Source organism: Neltuma alba, unplaced genomic scaffold (genome assembly GCF_004799145.2).
Source record: "Neltuma alba isolate B1F8T4 unplaced genomic scaffold, ASM479914v2 tig00010601_pilon, whole genome shotgun sequence".
NCBI classification, from domain to species: Eukaryota; Viridiplantae; Streptophyta; class Magnoliopsida; order Fabales; family Fabaceae; genus Neltuma; species Neltuma alba.
Genome location: NW_021635463.1, coordinates 377203 through 386663, shown reverse-complemented (window position 1 = coordinate 386663; position 9461 = coordinate 377203).

Below are 9461 nucleotides of genomic sequence, written 5' to 3'. Positions count from 1 at the left end.
GTGCTGGAGAAGATAGTCAAACCATCCAAGAAAGATTGGAGCCTAAGATTAGAGGAAGCATTGTGGGCCTACAGAACTGCCTATAAGTCGCCAATTGGAATGTCTCCTTATCGTTTAGTTTTTGGCAAAGCATGCCATCTACCAGTAGAGTTGGAGCATAAGGCATATTGGGCAGTCAAACAATGCAACATGGATTTGCAATCTTCTGGGGTGGAGAGGAAGTTGCAGCTGCAAGAACTTGAGGAACTGAGATTAGAGGCTTATGAGAGCGCTAGACTTTACAAGAGAAGACAAAATTGGTGCATGATAAGGGTCTCCTACGGAAGAACTTCAAGGTGGGAGACAAAGTGCTGATGTTTAAGGCCAGATTCAAATTTAAGCAAGGAAAGTTCAACACCCGCTGGGATGGGCCTTACACAGTCACAAAGGTGCATAATTTTGGAATGGTGGAGCTTCTCGATGAGAAAACTGGAGCAAACCTTAAAGTTAATGGCCATCAGTTGAAGCTCTACCATGAGAACCAGAAACCCCCTTAGCTCCCTGGTAGTTTCTTTCCTTCACTCATTTACATGCTTTTGCTTAATTGTTAATCTTGTTATGTTGCATGTGTTGTATGTTGAATGAGTGTGGGGGAGAAACTCCCTTCAGTAGGAAAGTAGAGTAGTTATAGCTAATTTCAATAAGACTCCCCTGATAGTTTTTGATCTCTCTCCTATCTTGTTTCATGCCTGATGAATTGGTGTTTTTAAGTGAATTATATGATTCAATTTGATTGAGGAATTTTATCTGTGGTATACTGCCTATTCATGGATTTGTTGAACACCTCTTTATCTCTTTTGAGGCATTTTCTAAAGTTTTTGAAATATCCAGCCTTGTCTGTTGTTGGTTGTTGTGTTTATCTGGGTTTAAGTGTTTTGTTTTTTTTACTCTGTGCGTTCTGTGGTGTTTCGCCGCGGCGAAAATCGTCCGTCTCTGTGTGTTTCCTCTCGGGACTGTTTCGCCGCGGCGAAACGTCTTTCTTCCGTTGTGTTTCTTCTTCTCGGGCACAGTTCGCCGCGGCGAACTTATATTTCGCCGCGGCGAACGTGCCGGTTCTGCGTTCTGGCGTTTCGTTTTGCTGATTTTCCGCGTGTTTTTCCTTTTCTGCCCCCTTTCTGAGTCGCCCAGCCCCCTTCCCCTGAACCCTTTTTCGTCTTTTCCCATCCCCATTCAATTAAACCCCTATTCATTCCCCTCTAATTTCAAAACCGTCGCCCCCCCACTCTCTCAAACCGTCGGCACCCCTCATATTCCTCTCCCTTCCCCCTGCTCGTCTTCTCTTCAAAACCCCGGCGTGCCCTGCTCTCATTCTATTTCCTTCCGCCGCGTCTTGTTCCGTGTTCAGCTTCTCCGCGCCTCGCGTGTGTGTGTGGTTTATTTCAGTGCCGCCTTCTCCCTCCTCTTCGCGCAGCTCCTGCTTCTCTCCCGTTCGGCGTCTTCAGCTTCAGCGCCGCTTAGCTCTTGTGTTCGTGTGTGTGCGCTCTGTCTTGTTCGCCGCCTTCTCTGTTTCGTCTGGCGTTTCGTGTTTGTGCTCTTCGGCCTCCCCTGTTCGTTTGTGTGTATTTCGCTTTGGCAGCCTTCCGTGTTCCTTCTCCCCTTTCTTGGTATGTTCTTTCTCCTCCCTTGTTCTTTTCTTTAGTTTAGTTTAGTTTAGTGGTTTATTAGGTTATTTGTTATGGTTTTTGCTATTGGATTAGTTGTGGTTAGTGTAGTTGCGTGGCCTGTAGGTTACCTAATGATTCATAGTGCATTGTCTTTTTAATTCTGTATTTGCTTAATTTTGAAAATTTTTAGTCCTCTGAAAACCTATGAATCATTAACTAACCATTTGCCACTGTTAGGTTTTAATTTTGTTCATTTCTGTGTTGTTTTAGGTTGTAGGTCTTTTTGTTGTGATTGTGTTCTTTCTGTTTGTTGCTTCAGGATATGCCTCGCACCAAAAACCCAAACCCTGAACCTTTACCCGTGTCTGAGTCTGAGTCTGACTCTGAGGGACCCATAACCTATGATTCCATCTATAGGGTAGTGGACAAGCGCCCCCTCCTTAGGGAGAGAGCCTTTCCCCTTGAACCATCCGACCATCCCTTTGTCCAAAGACTCCAAGAATCCCAAATGCTTGAATTGGCTCGCCCACGAGCCAATGGTAATGATGTCTTTGTCCGCCACTTCTATACCTACGCCCGCCTTAATGGCATGCTATCCATTCCCTTCCGGGGCAAGCAGGTGAACTACACTTTCACTATTTATAATATAAGAGACCACTACCGGCTTCCTGTAGTCCGTAATTCTCAGTACTCTCATTATCGCAATAATTATCCTTATGATGAGATTGTCCAGACCCTATGCCGGGATGGTGCCACTTGGCATCGTCCCCGCACTGCTGAACTGTACTTAAAACGTTCTGATTTTCGGCCTGAGGCAAAGCCATGGCTACACTTAGTCTGCAATAACATCCTACCTACTTCCCACCTCCAGAACCTCCCCAAACACCAAGCTCTTATTGTTTTTCTCCTCATGACCGGCAAATCCTTTGATGTAGCTGAAATCATTCAATCCGCCCTCCATTCTTCCGTCAATACCAAAAAAATCACCAATAGCATTGTCTTTCCCCATCTTGTTTCTGACCTTTTCTGCAAGTGCGGAGTTCCTACATTTGATGATGACAGCTACTTTGAGCCTGCCCCTCTATTCCGGTTTGAGCGCCTTAAACTGCCCACCATTGCACCCCACCCACCTGTCCACCCCGTATACGATGTAAGTGCAGGCCAAGCCGCCACTGATCCAGCCGAGGAAGGCCCTGATGTTCCCGAACCCCCCAGCCCGTCACCTTAGACACGCTTGCCGATGATATTGACGAGCTATCTGAGGAAGTTCATCAGATTCGCGTTACACTCATTCAAGAGATAAAGCGGCAGAAGGATCGTGATGCCCTCTATGAGCGAGAACGTCGCTACCGCCGCCGTTTTGATGCTTTGCTTGCGGATCGTTTGAACTTCGCTTTACCGGCTGAGGAGGAGGAGCCACAGCACCATATGGGTATGGACGGAGCAGGCATGTCGGGTGCAGGACCGTCAGGATCTGGAGCAACTGACCCTGAGCTTCAGTCTTAGTTTCTGTTTTTTGTGGTTTTCTGTTGTTTTCGTTTGCTCTTTTGTTTCATGTGTTGTTTTGAGGCTGGATTGTTTCTTACACTTTATGGTGCCTCATTGGTTTTTACGCTTGTTCACTTGGATGATTTCTGATTAGTTTGCTTTAATCTTTGTTCTATTTTCACTTCTGATCCTCCTTGCATTATTTGCTGTCCCTTGTTCACAAATTGAGGACAATGTTGTGTTTAAGTGTGGGGGAGGTCTATATTGTGGATTTTAGCAAATGCTTCTCGTGCATCCATACATTTAGATGATTTTGAGGTGTTTTTGAACTGATAGATTGGTTTAATTGTGAATATTTTGAGTTTAGTTGCTGAAGAGTTGAAATTGCACAGGAATTTTCGCTTTCTGCCATGTTTCGCCGCGGCGAAGCCTCCTCTTTCACGACTAATAAGCCATTCGGGCATGTTTCGCCGCGGCTACCCCCTTGTTTCGCCGCGGCGAACCCTAAAAAAAAAAAAAATTTAATAAATTCCTTGCAATCTCAGCTGGTCTTCAAAAAATTTTTCCAGCTTAGAATCTTCATACTCCTGCACACTTTTTTTTAAAATTAGTAGAAAAGTTCAAATTGTACTAGTGCTTTTAGAAAATTTTCCATGCTTTTAAATGAGGGATGAACTTAGGCTAGTTATTCTCATGTTTTTGACAGATAGTAAATGATGACGTGCTTTGAAATTATGACTATGTGGTTGTTAACTTTTGAGATTGACTAATTGAGATTTAAGCCTTGTTGGAAGGATTTTTGGACCTTAAGTTATTGAATTGAGTGAACCTGCTTATTTCATATTTCTCTAGAACTTGTTTTCATTCTTAATCGAAGCTTAGCGAATCAATTTTTGTAAAAATGATAGAGGCATTCGATTTCATACCCACATTTCCCAAACACAAACCCAATCATATTTACCTTTGCAAACCCTTTTGAGCCTTCATCTTGAGTACATGCATGCAACATAAAAAAAAAGAAGAAGAAGAAGAAGAAGAAGAAGAAGAAAGAGAGAGAAAAGAGAGAAGTTGCTCAGCCGGAAAAAAAAAAGAAAAAAAAAGAGAGATATAAATATAAAAATAAGTAACTTCTCTTCCAGTTTTTATTTAGACTAATTTTGTCTTAATAATTTGTATGTTCATACTCATTTTCATTTTCATGTTCATTCTCATTTCATTCATTCCGACTGACCTCCATTCAAAATTTTGACCCTTAAAAGTCCTCTTGATTTGCAAAGTTGTTTCCCATGGTGGAGAGGTAGAATTATTACAAGCCTATGGTAGAAATTGGATTGAGTAGACTTGGAGTGAATAACCCTAAAGACAAGTGAGTTAAGAGTGAAACACTTATCCGTGAGATGGATCTTTCTTAATCAATCTTTTAAGTTAATTTTCCTTTGTGCTCATTTTCTTAGCATGTCCTTGTTTACTGATGTCAACTCCGTGAGAATTTCTTACTAATCTTCTACTTTCATCTTTAAGCATGGTAGTATTTCTCTTTGTTCTAGTGTCACTTTGAATTATTCTCGCGCTTTGTTCAGGAGTACAAAGGTCTAAGTGTGGGGGAATTTGATTGAGCTCAAAATATTAGTTTCTTTTCATATCATTATCCATGATTTTGTCATACTTTCTGGTCCTTTTTAATGAAAATTGTGCTTAACTGAGATTTATGGTTCTTACTTTAAGTTAGTGTCATTTTGAGGATTAAATTGTCATAATTGGTTGTTAATTGGATTCAATTAACTTCTAGGACAATTGATACTTCAATTTGTTACTTTTTATTGTAGGACACTAAAGATTTGGGGCCAGAATTGAAGAAACCAAGGCAAAAGAAGCAAGAGAAGATCCTCTGCCTAAGTTCGCCGCGGCCAACATCTCACTTCGCCGCGGCGAAAACCCTTCCGTGAAGACAGGTCTCTGCCATGTTTCGCCGCGGCGAACATATTCTTCGCCGCGGCGAACCTCTCGAAGCAGCAATTCTCAGACCCGACCATTTCGGGAAATTTTGACCTACCCATCCCCATAAACCGACCCATGCACGTAAGTTTCGGGTTAGAAACCCTATTTTGGGTATGATGACAGGGGATGACCATCATTCAGCCACCACCTACGTATCTTTCATCCTCTTCTCTCATTTCCACCTCAGAAACCCTAATCCCATTTCTATTTCTTCCATCTGCTGCTACCATGGCTGAAGAACAATATCTGGTTGGAGTTGATTCAAGAGTTATGACTAGCTAAGCTTCTCAACTCTTGAATATGGTGGAAGAAGCATGAGTTCACAAAGCTTCAAAGGGGAGTTAGCTTCATCTATAAGTTCTAGTTCTTTGTTTATGAATTTCTAGGTCTTAGGATTTGTAAATTTGGGCTGAACTATTCTGATTATGGTTGTAATCAATTCTGGATGATTGTCTTGTGTATTGGATTATTAGTGTTGAATTTGAGCTTCAATACATGTGGTTACATGTATGTTTTTATGCAACTCTTTTGATACCCTCTGTCTTGCATGGTAATGTGAGATTGTTGAGTTGATCTGGGCTTGCATTTAACCAAGTGCATTAATTAATCTTAATACACACACTAAGTGAGCTTAATAGGATCTTATGAAATGGGTACCATTGATTAAGATCCTAGACTTAAAGAGTTCTTTAAGGTTTTTCATTTAGAAAACTTGGTGATTTCTACTCCCATACTTATTTTGAACTATGATTGCTTCAAAGCTATATTCAAGAGATTACATATCATTAACTTCACTTCATTACTACTATCTAGAAAAATCCAAAAACATAGTCACTTAGATTTGAATTAATTGCATTTAGTTTTAGCATTTCATTAATGGATAAAAACACCAAAAACCCCTTTTTCATTACTCTGCATAGCATTAATCTAACTTAGACATCTAATTTAGGCTCCCAAAAGACAACGACCCGAGTTTGCAATACTGCATAGCTTGGATAAATTTTGAGCGAGAACCTCTAAGCGAACGACAAGAAAAGGCTCTCTTTCATATTGTTCAGTCAAGAAGGAACTAAACCCTAGGATGAGATGTTCAAAGTTTTGATACTTCCACTGCGTTCAAAATGAAAAATGGTGCAGGATAAACCTAAAGAACAAGTGTTTGAAGCATTAAAAACAAAGTTGTGATTTTTGGAAAAACCGAACCCCTATTCGGCCAAATTGGTTTTAAGGAAGGAATTTTCTTTTCTTAAATCCAAGCCCATGTTTGGATTCTAAATGAAAAATTATGTAGAAAAGAACCAAGAAAGATTTTTTAGGGTTAAGGAAACAAACTCTAAAAATTCAAAGAAACAAAGATGGAAGCTTTAAGGGGTTTAGGAGTTACTTGAGCTATGTTGTGGTTGGTAATCTTGCTACCCTTTTTGTGATTTATCATGCTAGGATTTGTTAATTATGGAGAAGAGGAAGAACGTCAAAGAATCAAAGAGCATTGGACTAAGGTAGTAAGATTTAATTAACCTTAATGTTGATTGTTGCATTGATTGCTATGCAATTTCATGTGCTATTATGTGGTGGAGCTAAATGATGATGATGATGATGATTGTGTAGCTATACTCCTTACTTTAAGTGCCTTGGCTATTGCATGTTAGAGTGCTACATGTATGAGATAAAGTAGTTCCTTATTATAGCAAAAGGTTGGAATGCTTGTAATTGATGCATGTTAATGTTTTGATTGATTAATCTTGCTACTTCTAAACCATACTAGAAGTAAGGTGTGATAGTTTAACATCATAATTACCCTTGAATCTATATCTTCCCTTTGGATGATTCAGCCCCTAAAATGTTAGATTATATTTAGGAAGGATGAGATTTCAATGAAATCCCAGTAGTAAGAATAATCAACCACAACAACAAACATGCATCATCATTAAAGCATTTTAATATTAGCTGCCATAGGAGAACTAATCCTCTTATAAATAGGCAACCTCAACATGCAATAGCTAAGGCAACAAAATGTAAGGAGCAACCACATCATAATCATCATAGTCCAACCACATGATAGCAAGCATTCATACCATAATAAATAATGCAAGGTCAACATTAGTAGTTAATTAAGTCTTACTACCTTGCTCCAAAAACTCTTTGGTTCTTTGATCTTCTTCCTCTTCTCCACAAATAACAAGCCCTAACATCACAATCCATAAAAAAGGTAGCCACATTACAAACAAACCACACAAAAACAAAGGCAATAATTAAGTAACCCTTAATCTTTCAATTTTGGAGATTTTTTTTCCTTAGCCCTAAAAATTCTCTCTTGGGTCAATCTTACATGATTTTTCATGTAAAATCCAAATATGGACTTGGATTTATGAAAAGAACAAAAGTTGGTCGAAACATAAGGGTTTAAACTCCAAAAATTACAACTTTAGTTCTAATGCTTCCAATGCTTGTTCTTTACATTTACTCTACACCATTTTCCATTTTAAACCCAATGGAAGCATAAAAAAATATAAAAAACTCATCCTAGGGTATAGTTCTTGAAGTGACCAAATAGTCCCCCTTATAAACCAACCATGAAATCTTTCAAACAACAACTTAAAACCACTTGAAACAACCTGGAATCAAAGTGTTTTAACTATGTTTAACTTCAAAACTTCCTTCCTTTAACCATTGATCAATTCGGCCAGCATCAATCAAGGGCAAGAACAGAATTTTCAACTGTCAAACTCAAGAAAAACAAGCAAGAACTATAATGAAACAACTTACTAATATTGGATCTTAACTTAGTATATCAAAGTAGCTTACTTTTCCCTTGGTTGAACTCAAGAAATCAAATGGCAAGGGTTCCTCTTCTTTTGTCCAAAAAGGGTGGTCTTGCAAGAGGGAGGAGTGTGTTTATTTAATGCCAAAATATCTCAACTAACACAATTAATGCCATGATAGGTGTCACTTCCCTAAACCATCTTGTAACTTCTCTCTTAATTAACTTAATTCCAAATGTAATTAATTTCAAATGTCAAGATCCTCTCCATCAGGGGCTTGACACTTGGTATCTTTAAATTATTTCCATTGGTGGCTTGACACTTTGCAAAATGTGGGCCATTTAAAGTGCAAGACTCTACTTCTTGCTTTAGCAGTGCACTTTTGCTCTGGGTTTAATTCTTTTTTCATAATTACAGTACTTTAGCCTCTGTAATTATTTTTTATCAAATTTATATTCTATTCTTCTTATTTTTCTCTTCTCAAAATGTCCTCTTTTGTTAAAATCCCAAATTCCCACTAATTATATAAAAAGAAAAACTATATTCCATTTTATAGGGATTTCTCTACTTGTCATTAGAATTTGAAAATATCTTGGATATTTAAGGAAGTCTTTTTAATCCCATAATCCCTTATAATTCCTTGGAATATCATATAAAGTTTCTTGGAATTTTATTTTCCTTCCACATATTTATTTGAAATTTTTCCAAATAAAACACAATATTGGCCTAATTCCACTTTAAATTCCTTTGTAATTTCTCTAGGGGTAATTCGGCTATAAAACCACTTCTTCCTCACTGTACAATTCTCAATGAATATTATTCTTATTTTTTCTTAATTTTCTAAGATTTGAAAATATTTTTTCATAATTATATTTGACCAATTTTTCCTAATTAAACAATATTCAATAATTACTGAAAACTAAATAATTATTGCTATCCATCATAATCTCAATTTTTGAGCCTAGAATATTATCTAGGGACTCTTTTTCTACCTTTCATAATTATTTCATAATTTTTAGGAATTTCTAACATATTTTTCCCAAATTTTCATATTTCCTTCACTATGCTGGCCCTTAAATGTCTGGGGATTTCCTTACCCTCGATTCTAAAATTTCTGGATGTGACACAAACCATCATAAAAATATTGAACAAGGTGCTCATCACTAATTTGGTGGTTCGGGCACTTAGTAAGCATATCATGGAATCGGCTCCAGAATTGGAAGAAAGTCTCTCCTTCCTCTTACTTAGTAGCAGATATTTCTTTTCTAGCCTCAGAGATCTTGGTAGATGGAAAATATTTGTTAAGGAAAGCTCTTCTCAGTGTAGTCCAAGATTTATACAGATTGTCCACATATAATGGCAGATTCATATACCATTCCTTGGCCTTTCCTTCCAAAGATAGATGAAAAACTTTCCAATGCACATCTTTAATTCTTGCCTTAGCTAGCTTCATAGACAAGCATTGCATATGAAGATACTTAAAATGGGTATAGGGATTTTCACTTGACAAACTATTGAACTTAGGAAGTGAGTGTATTAATTGACCTTTAATTTCAAAATCATTTTCAAA